This window comes from Passer domesticus, chromosome 2, assembly GCF_036417665.1.
Source record: "Passer domesticus isolate bPasDom1 chromosome 2, bPasDom1.hap1, whole genome shotgun sequence".
Classification (NCBI taxonomy): Eukaryota; Metazoa; Chordata; class Aves; order Passeriformes; family Passeridae; genus Passer; species Passer domesticus.
The window spans coordinates 10,488,496-10,503,212 of NC_087475.1; positions in this window are offsets into that span (position 1 = coordinate 10,488,496).

Sequence of the window (14,717 nt, forward strand, 5' to 3'; positions counted from 1 at the left end):
AAACAATTCCCCTTTTTGTGATGTGACTTTTAAAACAAGAGGTACACATTGAGTCAGCCCTAATTTGAAATGAATGCTTGCCATAAAGGAGTATTCTGACCGGCTAGGAAATGCATTTGTGCAAGTTTATCTTTTGTTATGGAAACAGAAGTACTGTCTGTGATCCCTTTTGTCTGGAAGGCATAAAGACATTTGAATCCAGTTAAGGAATATTCACTGCTCTAATGATGTAATTGCCTACCTTTACGTAGATTCAAAAATGAATTAGAAACAGTTGACAGGTGTGAACATGCCAACCTAAATAATTTTTGCCAGCAGCCATATGCATGCCCCCAATGTTAAAAGATGAGGATTTTATAAACAAAAACTGTTGATACAAACAAGTATTGGTACTTTGTTCAATTAACAACTTTTATTTTTATTTTTTGTGGAGTTTTTTGGTTGGTTGGTTGGTTTTGAGGTTTTATTAGTGCAGCAGTGGGAGGCATATGGCAGGAGCTATCGTGCAGATATAGGAGTGTGCTTCAGCTGATATCTCCAAAGCACCAAGCTTTCTAATATTATTCATAGTATCATGATAATATTGTTAAAAGTTAATTACTACTGTTACTTACCTAATTGAATATACATATATTTATTTATATAGTTGGGAATGTTAATCATAAATGACTGACTTTGGGTTTGGCTTTTTATGCAGCTTCCCACTTCTAACAATGAATTTTTCTAAGATAACTTGTTCTGAAAACTTAGGCCAGCTTAGTTCTTATTTTTCTTGCACCAGCCACAACGCTTTCCTGGAGCAGGCTTTCCCATGAGCTGGCTCAAACTAAAACTTAAGATTCTGATGCTCAGACCCAGCCAAAACCCCATAAAGCCAATATCACTCATAAACCTTTATGGAATGGCTCTGTTAACTTAGGCAACTCATCTTCACCACAGCAGTCATAATAAAGCACTCATTCTGAGCCTCTGCTGTGATTTAATCACATTTTAACAAATATTAAACTGGAATGAGCTCTTATTATGAAATGACTAAAGGTCACTTTTATTTTTCTCTGCACTGGTAATGTGCATATATACTTACACTGTCAGCTGTTATTCCTGACAATGACACCAGATGAATAAAGAATAGACATTTGCAAAATATGGCAAAACTACAGCATACTATAAATGTTAATAGCTTTATTCATTTCAGATCTGGAATGTGACAAAATGACTCATGCTGGAGAACAGACTTCCTGGATCACAATGCGAGGTAGGAAATGAAATTAGAGATGGTTAACAGAAAGCATTCCAGCCCAGCATCCCACACCCACTCTTGAAACATTTGTCCAAAATGTGTCCCTCTCCCGAGGTTTGGAAGAACATCTATAATATTTTCATATTGTCTTTCCTTATCTCAACTCCTCTTTTTTACCTGGTGATTACCTCTTCTGTTTCTCATGATAGTGAGTGAAAATAAGAGCAACAGAAATCCATCCTAAATGTTGCTCTTGTGGAATTTCCTTGCACATTTTTATCCAATAAGATAATAGTTTGGGAAATGCTGTTCTGAACAGAAGCAGAATGAATGCTGAACAGACACCAAGTAAATGTGTTTTGGCATGGAAATTGATCTCTCTCTGAATCTGCTAGTGTCATCATCTAATGGAATAAATTGGACCCTTTATTTGTTATATGCCATCATATACTTCTATTCATACTAATAATGTGGAATAAAATAGGAATGTATAATTAATAAATATATGGGTTTAATTAATTTTTTTAATGTTAAAAACATATTTATTTATGGTTGTTACCATAGGAATCTTCTAACATTGTATTTTTTTTTTTTATTATACTTTAGCATTTAGGGACTTTTTGAAGGATAAAACTCCCTCATGGAATGAAAAATGCGCGTTTTCCTCTTCCTTACTGGTAACTCAAATCGTTTTTTGAATGCAAAATATATTTCACTGAAGTCTCTTTACACGAAAAAATTTAGTTTCCATGTTCCTTTTCTGCTCATCACTGTCATTATTTAAGTATCTTATAATATATTCAAAAACAGATGACATAAACTTGGTTAAACTTTTCACTTCCAAATGGTTAGTCACTCATCACACATAAAGCATGGAAAATTCCTTTGAAATATTTTTAGGGGGAGGTTTAGCCACAGACTTAATTATAGGAAGATGTGTTGTTATAGGAGGGATTTACAACTAATCTCGAAAGACTGAATCATTACTTTATTCATAGAGAATGTTTTTCAATAGAAGAATGGGGGAAAAAAAGTCAAAAGCAAGCAACTGTATCTTTCTCCAAAGACAGAGAGAGCTATAAAGGGTATAAATGATGTGAGTTAGTACCATACCAGACAGACAGGAAAATAAACACAATATATAGGTCAGTTTAGCACTATAAACCATTAGAGGAACTTTTCCTGAACAAGTACACCAAACCATCAAAGTGAGGTCTCTCCGGGGTTTCAAAAAGCAGAATTCAATGAATCAGACTTACTAATTATTGCAAAGCAGAAACAATGTCCACATTCTTAGCCCATAAAGTATAAGGCACAGATGGGTTGATTTACAGAGATGTTTTATTGCTTACCACAATGTTTTGTAAGAAAAAAAACCCAACTGTTATACAAGGAGTCATAATTAAAAAAAAATGTATTTTTTTCTTTCATAAGATATATATATTTAAATGTCTTGTGCCCTTAAAAAACTTTATGGAGATAAAAAATATCTAAAGACAAGATATCCCAGTATCCTGGGATACTGGAATTCCCACAAAATGGCTACTCCTGTCTCTTGCCTCAGGCCAGGACAGCCATCTCATAATCAGCTGAGATGGCACACCGGTGATTTTAGAGAGCAGAACTTCCACTACTTCTTACTTGATCCTGGCTATGTTGAGTTAGAGCAGCCCATTACATCAGCACAATGCAGAAGTTATATATACTGCAGCAGTTTTCCCTGCCCTACTAGAAAGCAGTGAAGTTGAAGATTTTCAAGACCTGATAAGCAGTGTGCCATACAGGAATGTACCTGCTTCCAGCAAAAGGCAGTGGGAAGCATTTTAAATTGCATGAATAAGTAGTCATTTCTACCTGTTCAAAGAAGAGAATGCATTCTCTAACAACTAATCTCTGATTTAGTTGAATAGTATTCTTTAGAAGGATGTCATTTTAATTACCTAGGCAAAAGAAAGACACTTCAGATTTATCAATATGAAGGTCCTTTGATATTAAAATTTGCCAACACAAGGCACTGAAGGAAGTGATTTGGGCATACAGACATTCACAGTCATATATATATATATATACATAAAGAGAATAGCACTGCAGGCTATAGCAATTTTTCTGCTAAATAAAACTTTGTTAACTTGGGTTAGAATATGAGTCATGCAGTGTCAAGAACAGATAAGAAAGTAGAGCTTATAATAATAAAGGTAAAGCAAAGGAATATATAAATATTAACAGTTCATCATATTTAGATGTGGTTTGAATATTATTATTGATTAAGACAGAACTTAAAACCATTGGGGTTTTTAGTCAAATTTTGGATTAGCTCAGTGATATTTAGACTTACTACAGTGGTATGCTATATAACAGTGTGTCCATTAACAGCTCTACCATAACAGTTGTATATCACTGTCTGTCAAAATTATATATGTCTAGATTAAGAGTGGAAATCACCTTACTTTAGTTTGAAATTTAAGTGCCTAGATTAGTCAATCATTCAGGCTCCTTCTGTAGTCAATAGGCAGAGGGTGATTCATACCACACTAATACAGGGTTGGTTGAATCATCCCCCAAAGATGTCTCTCCCCCCAAGAGCTGTACTTTTTCTACCAAGAAACAAAAAATTACCACATGGCCTCTGTTTTCAATTCTAACCAATCAATGTAGCTGAAGTTTCAAACATGGGTTGCTGGAAGAAATTTCTTCATAGAGCCTACAGCCTGAAGAGTTTTCATGTGAACTGCCTGGCGAATAATATCAAATGGCAAAAGCACTGGGGCGGCTCGTTGGCAGATCATTAACCAGTTGCAAACAGAAGGGTGTTTGTTGAGCCATATGCAAAACTAGAGTGCTATATCATTTTAAAAAAAGACTGCCATTGATTGTTGCATAAAATAAAACTGCAGCTTGTGCTTTCTTAGCTCTGCGACAGAGGCTTTAATTGGGGTTTGGAGGGGAGAGTGGCTGCCTGCCAGTGCTATATGCAATCATCCAGCTGTTCAGACAGTTAAAGACCTTAAGATGTTATAGCAAAGGAGCTGGCAGACACTCAGTCTGCCTTCTAGAGACCAGGGAGCATCCTAGCAAGCTATTTAAGACTTTATTTAATATGGCAGTCATTAACAGTCAGAGATAAAAGGCAAAAGCACCATGTAATTGATTAGGTAGAAATGCACAAGTTTATACGTATTAAGGTGCTTCACTATGCATGCCACTGCCTTCATTTAACAGCACCTTTTACTTTTTAATTTGATTAAACTACTAAAAAGCCCTGAATCCATAAATATCTATTTGATATCGACGGCATAGTATGCTGAGAGATGAATTTTATATTGAGGCAACTATTGCATAAACAAGCAATGGATTCTCGAGCTTCCAGAGTGAAAGTCTTGGCCCTTCATCTGTAGAACTTGCTGCTCTGGCTCCTGATGAACTGTTCTTTCATCAAAATGGTAACCTGAAGGATGAGTTCCTTGGAGAAAGAAACAATTAAGGAATGTGTTATGAAGACTATATATACAGTTATATCAAGACTAGGAAAAAAATCTCAAATATATACCAAATCAAAGTTGCTTTTGTTTCCATCCCTGCAGCTCATACACAATGTAAGAAAACATGGTCAACTTTAAGAAGAAAAAAAAAAAAACTTCTTCAGAAACATGCTTATAGTGCAATAAGGTGGGGAGTTCTGTTATCTAATGATCACAATTTGACTTCAGTTGCTCACTGGCACTATCATTAATTCCTGTGGGCTATGTTACTGCAAATAAAGGTTGAACTGTACCTTGCATTGCTCTGTGAGTAATGGCAGGTAAATATTGCTGTAGAAAGAACTGAATTTACCTATTTTTTTTTAACATACTGAAAGAGAAGTAACGGGTTTGAAACAGAGTGACTGTGGTTTCAGTAACTAATTATACTTCAAAGAGTTATTTTAAACTGTTAAATATTCTTTTTATACATGTTAGATTTGCTGGGTAGCTCCTTGATATTTTGCATTAGGCTCATACCTGAGACCTTACAAACAGTCATGAGACCACTGTAATATAAGATGTGGATCAATCAATAACAAAGCATATAAAAAAAATATAATCTTTATCTTGTCCTATCATCCAGCACAACTCTAACTTCTTTCATAACCCTCTAATTTCAAATCTGGTTTACTCAAGCATTACTGATCTGTTCAGGAGAAGTGATTACTTTCTTTCTAGCAGCAAGCATGCTGAGCTATGTTCTGATGAGCTTTATTTGCAACCTACAGAAAAAGTAAATCCACTAAACCAAAGACAAAGATAAAAATGAAGATAGGTTAAAATACACTATAATTGTGTTAACATGTCACTTAGCTTAGCAGTTGTTTCTTGACTTCCTGCTAGAAAAGCATTGAAAAATCTAATTTCTTCTCAGGTGGAAGCTTGCCCCAGGAAGTAATTTTGAGAGAAATTTTGACAATTTTACAGCACCACCTCCACTTCAGCTGAGTTACTAATTGGTACTAATTGGATAATTAACACCTATGCCTCTTCAAGCAATAATACAAATAACTCAGTAGCAGCCCAAGTCTGCAAGCACATCATTATTCTGGGGTCCCTGCTTGCCTGTGTTACCTCATTAGTAAGTAGGCTGCAAGGTCACACAATGGTAACATCATCCATCTTGTTTGCAAATACTCAAACATCTGCCAGTGCACAACAAATAGCAAATAAATCATAATAACAGCCCATATCAGCCCCAAGAGATGTATATATAAGGAAACTTGTGAGAGTTTTCTTTTACACATCTGGTATGGCATAAAAATGGAGATTTGTGTGAAAGCAAGGGTCTGTGATTCGATGAGGATTTGAGAGTACCAAATTTCTTTCTTCTCCACTGTAAATGATTACAATATTTTCTGGAAAAAAGTCATGTGGTTAAGGAAGGCCTGGATTATGTTTTTAATAGGTCCCACAATATAAATAACTAGAGGTTTAAATGGCATTAAAAATACAGCTCCAGAATAGAACTGATTAGGGAATGAATGCTAGGCCTGTGATGCCCAGGGGGCTTTCTGGGGGAGGTCCCTGTCCCACTGCCAAGATTCATTTAAGAGTGCCTCAAGCCTCACATAGGCATGAGGTCATGTATGACTGCTGATCCTGGAGTCCAGGATGGGAAACACTAGTTTAATGAGGGGGGCAAAAACCCTCCAATTTCTCTCTTTCAAAAAATCACAGAATTTGTCTTTTGATTTCGTACATTTTTGATCACATTTTACACAGTGGAATGATCTAAACCAGTACTCTTTACCAGAAATCTTAAGATAAAGGCTTAAATTCTGGTCCCCTTTTAATCAAGACAGCAAAAGAAAGATGTGGATTTGTTGTATCAACATATCAGTGGATTCTTTCCTTCCCTTTGGTAAACATGATTCAGCTTTTGATGTGCAGCTGCTGACTCGATATAGATGGAAAAAAAATTATGGATTCATGAATATGGAATTCCGGTTTCTTTAGGTTCCTTAATCAAATAAGGAACCTTCATTTCAGCACTCAGCTCGTTTATTACCTAACTCAACTTATGCTAAGTGGCATTGTTTGTTTCTATTTTAAAGCAACTAAACAAGATGATCTGAGGAAGAATTTACTGGTGTATAAAAACAGAGCAATGCACAGCAGTGCTACTCTTCCTCAGATTTCTGCAGTGCAGGGCAAAGTAGAAACTTTCTTGAAATCACTATTGAATTAGTATAAAAAAAATTCAGAATTATATGTGTGAAAGTCACATTGTGCTTTCTTAGGGTGAAACATGGAAAAGACATGGGTAGACTCTTTGGAGTAGATGACAGCAACCCTAGAAGGTGTTACTTATAATTTTGTAGCAAAGTTGATGACAAATTATAGAATCATAGTATCATTACCAAAACTTTTTTTTTCTTTTTTTATAAGATTATTGTCTTAATTAATAAAGGAAGGACAGAATTCTGTCTGTGTTTTGGAGGAAGATTGAACAAATTCCATTGAAGGAAATGCAGTAAAATTAATTCTGGACTGAGAAGCAGGAATTTGATTACAAGTGGTGCCTCCTCTAGAGCAGGAGTTTATCACCAAACCATGTAGGAGCCTTTTCCTTTCTACTTGATGTCATCTGGGAACCTGCTTCCCCCTCTGCAGAAACAACAGAGAGTGGAATTTAGTTTGTGGTTATCTCTCTGCTCTGATGAGCCCTAAGCTCAGGGTGGCTCCCTCTGGCTAGTTCACCTAGACTTGGTCTCTGCAGAACTTGGTAACCCATCCCTCCAAAGTTACCAATCTGACACCAGAGCCCAGCACCAGGGAAGAATCAAGAAAGTCTTGCACAAGAACTCGTGTATAAACTCATATGTATAAGTCTAGAAGTTCAAAGGGTTTTTGTTTTCTTTATTTTCTGCAACAAATTTTTGTTGCAGAAAATAAATACTGTACTCTTTTGCTCATGACGACAAAGAGAGCATTTTGTCCAGATTATATTATTTGTTTTTCAATATTTATTCTCTAGCACTGAGCCAGTTACACAGTATATCCTACAGCATCACTGTAGAGAGCTTTTTTGTTTTGTGTGAGTAGAGAAAAAATTACCATATACCAAAATGTAGACCTAAGTTTTTCAAATAAAGCAGTTCTGAGATGGGCCCTCATGTTTTTATCTGCAGCAATCTTGCTCCTTCAAATCAAACTTCTTTTTTGTTTTTTTTTTTTTTTGAGCAGAAACTACCAATCAGGACCAATTGTCTTTAATTTTACAGCAATGACAAATGATTTTGGGAAGCTATGACTCATTTTACCCTAACCCAGACAAGATTATTCCAATCTGTGTAACTGGTAGGATAAACCCAGCTGTGCCAAATCATACCCATCTGTTTGAAAATGTAGGACAAAAAGTACTCTGGACACAACATACCAGAATCATGAAGCCAAATAACAAGTAAATAAATAAACCTGAGCTGCCTTGGAGAAAAGTTTTCTTACACTGAAAGAAAAAATATTGGGGAACACACCCATAACTGATATCACTTCTATGAAACAGCACAGAAGAACATTGGTACATGTTTACTTTCTCTCATTATATTTTGGATACAACTGGCCTGTTTAACATTTTTTAACGTGTTATATAAAACATAAACTATAGTAGAGAATCACCTATGACTTAAAAAAAAAAATCTTACAGTTCCATGCTTGAACTGCAACACAGGAAGAATTTATACACCAAGGTCCAGACAGCAATCTGCAAGAAATGCTTGGGTAGCAGAGGGTCAAGAGCTCTTCAATTTTCAGCTGTAAAATTTATTAAGCACCTGAAGTTCTGCTCTGAGCACTTCTAGAGAGGTTAGTTGTGCAAAATTTCCTAGAAACTCTCCCTTGCCTAAGCCTGTAGAGACTAATAACTTGGCATCCCTGAAAATGGCTTGCATCCTGCTGTCCATGCCACAGTCTAAGCAGGATGTTCACAATGACCCAGACACTATTCAGAAAAGCACTATGCAACTGTGGAGGTTTAGCAACACTCATAGGGAGTCCTTTGCAGCTGACAAAAGTATCACAAGTCATATTTCAACTTCTCTACTTTTGAAGTAAATATTAATCCTTAATTTCAACTCCTAAATTATCGTCTTTCATTCATGTAACTCCTTCACGTGCTCCTATGCAGCCTTAGTTAAATGATAGTGGAAGGAAAATGCTTATTTCTTTCCTGCAAACACTTAAACATCTCTTTCTAATTTACATTCCTCCATTTAATTTTGTTGTTAATACTATGCACTTGTTATACTTCCAAATGAATGAGGACTTGATATAATGAGAATGGTATGAAGAAGATCCAGTGCTGCAAGCTGTTAATATTTAATTCCAAATTAATAGGACTATTATCAATTAGATTAGCTGGCCTGCTGGTGTGAGTGGTACTTGCCTAGGTCCTTCCCTTGAGCATTAGTTTTCTGAGTGGTGGTGGACAACCTCACACCTTTCCTCTTAAAAAATCTGATTAATAAGAGCACCCACTATAACAGCCTTTAAGATAATGAATAGACTCTCCTAGCTCCCAGCCCTGTTCTTATGTGATCAATCAGGTATGAATGGCAAAAAAAGTTACTTGGAGATGAAAATAAACGAATGTATTGTAGCAGGTAATTAAAGAGGATGCTTTGATACTCTGCTAACCCTGTTTAGCCTCTCCTCTTTTCCTTGCTTGCCAGCTACAGAATTGCTGCAGCCTGTTTATACCAGACAAGGGAGCATTAATTTAAATGAGGGGTGTGTTCATTAGTTAGTATGCAAACATGAACAGTGCTGAGGCACAAGGCACAGACACCAGGAATTTATAACAAAAGATTTTCTGAAACTGCCCTTATCTCTGTGTTCATTTACAATTTGAGTTATGAAGTGTGCAGGCTTACCTTCAATGCTGTGTGCTGTTTTGGGTGCCACAATATGAGAAAGACATTTCTCTCATAGAAAGTGTCCAAAGGAGGGAAGCAAGGATGGAGAAGGGTCTGGAAGGGAAGTCCTGTGAGGAGGGGCTGAGGTCCCTTGGTCTGCTCAGCCTGGAGGAGACTGAGGGGAGACCTCACTGCAGGTACAACTTCCTGAGGGGAACAGGAAGGGAAGGCACTGATCTCTGCTCTGTGGTGACAGTGACAGGGCCCAAGGGAATGGTTTGAAGTTGTGTCAGGAGAGGTTTAGGTTGGGTATTAGGAAAAAATTCATTATCCAGAGGGTGGCTGGGCACTGAACAGACTCCCCAGGGCAGTGGTCACAGCACCTGCCTAACAGCTCAAGGAGCATTTGGATAATTCTCTATGGCAGATGATGTGATTCTTGGGCTGCCCTGTGCAGGGTCAGTAGCTGGACTTGGGTGATTCTTGTGGATCCCTTCCAACTGAGGATATTCTGTGAATCTGTGATTTAAATCTCATTTATAGATAGACTGATTTTGGATTGTAACTATTTCTGAAACAACAGGATTGCTCCTATCTTGGACTTTTTCATGTATATTCTTTTTAATCTGGGACAATCCCAAGTAAATACTAATTTTGTTTTTTAACAAAATAGAATCAGGAAACAGTTTCCATCTCCATTGAGGGGGTGTGATCAATCCAGGCTCAAGACATGCTAAACTGTTATGGGACATTCATATCAAATTTGCTAATGCTAAATCACTGAAGGGGTGACAAGATATTTATGCACATGGTCCTGATGTCAGTCCTTTATTAAAGCAGCCCTTCACCTCTCAGTTTGCTTTTCCTTGCTATAATAGGGATTATACTCATTTCTTGAGCAGTATCTTGAGTGTTCCTGATGACAGAAGCTGGGTGAAGTAAGATCGGTTCTTTGCACATTTGATACCTGAAGAGAACATGATGAAATCTTTATGGGAAACCATTTGGAGGATCCATCTCATAGGATAAAAGCAGGAAAAGCTAACATCATAGTACTGAGTTGTCAGAGTTCTAAAGGGCCTTGAACATTTTAAAAATAGCATTCAACTAAAAGTGGTTTCTCACCTTCCTCTTTAAATGGCCTGAGTAGCAAAAGAAAAATCAAAACTCCACTACATTAAAATTTGGAAAAGGTTCCCATGGAGATTTGGGGATTAGTGCTCAGACAAATGAGTAGAGTATATATGTAGAAGACAGTCTGAAAGTACAGAGATAAATGTGGTATCCCTGAGAAAAATCAATGCAGATTTTATAGAAAGAAATTTGGTCTTGCTCATCCTTTAAAGAATCAATAATCATTTGCTATTGTACACTTGTGCTTCAAAAACCTTTCAACACCCCATCAAAGATATCAAATTATTGTTTCTTTCCAAGATTCTCTCATGAGCAAATAAATACTCAAAAATTGGAAAGAAAGGATAGGAATAAATAGTCAGTTTTGTTAATACAGGAAAACCTCTCATAGTTTCACACTGGGCCCAGTATTGCTACATGTATTCAAAAATTATCTGAAGAAAGACTGAAAAGTGAAACAGCAAAGTTTGTTGATGGTGCAGAAGGCTTTCAGAGCTGAAAAACTTGTTAACACAAATGCCAATAAACTCTCAATACTGAGCTAAGCTACCAGGTGTTTTAAAACTTAGTAGTATAAATAAATAAATGTGGAAGAAGTAAAAAAAAATATTATAGCCATGCAAAACATAATTTTACCTTTGGATTGAAGTGCTCTAAATTATCGATTGTATCTGACGAAAGAGATTTCAGAGGCCTTGTAACAGGACTTGTGAAAATGTTAGTTCAGGAGTCAACAACAGTCAACAGAAAAAAAAATGGGATGTTTATGAGTTATTGTAAAGAAATAAGGAACAAAACTGAAAAAATGCAATGGCACTTCATGCCCATGAATCCTGGGTATTGCTGGGAAATCTGTCTCCCTGCCACTGCAAGGACATAACAGAAGTACAGAGAACAGCAATAATGATGAAAAAATTTACAGAGCAACCCCCAGAGGAAGGATTAGACAGACAAGAACTCCTCAGCTCAGAGAAGAGACACTGTAGGGAGCTTTTGACAGACCTATAAAATCATGAGTGAAACTGAGAAGGTAGAGAGGGAACTGATGATTGTTCCTCATAATTCAAGAACTATGGGAACTCTGACGTGAAGTTGCAGACCAAACAAACTAATGAGGATATACAGAGAAGTTCATAATCACAGCAAGCTGTGAAGACCCCCACTGACAGCTTCAAAGTGAGACTAGACTGCTGTAAGATAAAGACTAAAAATATTAAAACCAGTATCTAAACTCTAGCTTTGCATGTTCACAAGGCAGGGATTGTTAGACTGGTGTAAGGAGTAAGATTGCTGTGTTTGCTCTCTTCTAGAATCACATCTAGAAATTGATTATTGGTGATTGCTGGAGACATGCTGCTGGAGGATTCTGCAAAGTCAGATTGAGCTCTGAGCTACTAAGTGCATCCCTACATTCTTAGCATCACTATTAATTTTTCACTTGTGAGAAGCTGAAGCCAAGCTCTCTGCCTTTTTTTTTTTTAAGGTTAGCAATATCACACTGTAGGTGCCTGAAGTGGGTGAGTTCTGAGCCACAAAGGAAGTGCAAAAATTTTCCTGTTTGTCCCCAGTTATTATGCTCTTCATTAATTCTAAGGAATAAATCTCACCAGAAAAGGCCTTAATTGCTCCCTTATAAGTTTGTTTCTAAAACCCACCGCAGTACTAAACATGCCATAGTTTATTCCAGTGCAAATGCTATTGTTCTAAACTGGAAATTAAGTCCTTCAAATTGTATGTGAACCAACTCAGTACAAAAAATGTGTACTCCCCTTTCTCTTTCCTCCTTTCTGTTTCTAATGGATAATTCTAAGTCAGCTAAACTTTAAATTCCTTACATGAATAGGCACAATGGATAAAGAATTACATGCATTTAAAGTAAGTGATGTAAAATGAAATTTTATTCATTAGTAATGAGCTTTATGCATCTGTAATAAGCATTACCCTCAAATTTCAAGGTGTGTTGACTAGATGACTAAGAACTCCAAGTTATTTAGCATACTAGATAAGATTAAGTTTATTGTCTGAGTTTTGCAAAATAATGGGATATTACATAACTGCATTTTCCTCTGTGACATTTTTTCTTTTAATTATAAAAATAAAGTGCTAAAGCACCCATTCAGGAAAACAGTAAAGCATGTATTTAACTATAATATAATTTATTCTTTCAGATGAGTTTGTTGTAACTATAGCCTTACATGCTTTGCTGAAGAATAGCCTTAATGAATAAGGCAGAAATTCTAATGAGGTCAAACAAAAATAGCAAAAGACCTAAAAAGCTGCATTTTGGTGCAGCTCTGTCTTCCTTTCCATCCCTATTGATTACACCTGGCCAGCTGCCTCCACCTGCTCAACATTCACCACAGGACCAAAGCAAAAATCAGGGTGTATGAATTAAGAGTTTTATCATAAAAATTATGTGTCTGCATTTTATACACATACTCTGATACCCCTGCTAGAGCTGAAAATGTTACATGGCTGTGACAGACACAAAATAAGTCAGAGAAGAACCTGAACTTTTCTGCCTGGTGAGCTTTCCAGTCAATTCACTGTGAGAGTTGGGAAGGGGCAATGTGCTATGGGACTGCACCAGCTCTAAAGGATCTGGTTACAAAATGCAGGCACTGTTCCAGACCGTGAAAAGTATGGATAGTTTTAAGGCAGATCTACATATGGAGAAATATTGACTTTCTTCTTATAGAATATCTGCCTTCTGGATGAATTTATGTTTAAATTGGCAAACTTGTTATTGAAGTACTGTCATTTATACAAATGTTGTTTGCATTGCTCTTATTTTGATAATGAAAAAAGATACCTTGCAGCAACAATTCCCATTCTGCCATGGAGGACAGGAAACAATAAGTCTTTTCTTAATTATTTCAACTATTGAGCAAAATGCTTTAGAATAAAGAAAAATGTGTGTTGATAAGTTAAAAACATTGCCAATGCACTTAATTTCTCAAAAATTAATATTATTGTCTTTTTGCTCTTCCATCATAATTCAATTAAAATTATTTTGTGTTACAAAGCTGAAATAAAACATTAAAGCACATTAGAACCATTTTCCTAGGCTTCGGTGGCAAAGCATGGACATCAGTCAGACACAGACTCAGTGCAAAGCACTTCTCCCCAGATCAGCCTCTCCAATGCCCAGGCCAATGTGGGCACTGAGAGATGATTCGAGAGCTGAGGGTTCCATCCTGCTCCAGCTTTGCATCACAGCCTCTACAAAGCCATCAACACCACTCATCCCCATGCTAACAGGAGCTGCCTTCAACCCAGTGCTGCAAATTTTATGAGTAAAGACAGTCCAGAGGAACAGCAGTGTGCAGCACAGTTCTGATTAAAATAACACATTAGTTATGGCAGTTTTTGTTTCCAGTATGAAGATGGCTTTCATCCTCCCTTTCATAGGGAAAAAGGGAAGGGCATATCATCAGGAGAAAGATTTTAGAACCTGTTTAGTTTTCTTCTGATTGGGCAGATCCCCTATTGCTGCAACTTTGCACGACTACACTGAACTAATTTGATGTTGATATTTTATTGTAAAAATACTATATTTTTTGGTGATGTTTTTATGGGTAGCCCTTCAGAGTATTAACTCATTCTTCTTCACAGTACAGCTAACAAACTCTACCTCTCTCTTGGACTAGTTAACTTACTCTTTTATAACACTTATCTTTATTGGAAATAGCTGTGGTTTATTAAGGGTAGGTTTGTTCTTAATCTTTGGTAATTAGTACAGCTGCAACTCCTGAGGGGTGAGATTGCTTTCTGCACTATCTCTATTCTCTTACATTCTATCCCCCTACAATTTGACCTATGAAATATCTGCTTTTCATTATAATTCTTTTCATTTCATGCACCTGGACACACATTTAACAATTTGAGAGAGCCACAGAGGGGAAGGTTCTTGGTGCCCACCCTGACCTAGCAAATCAAGTGGTCTGTGGGATGACATCTGTCACT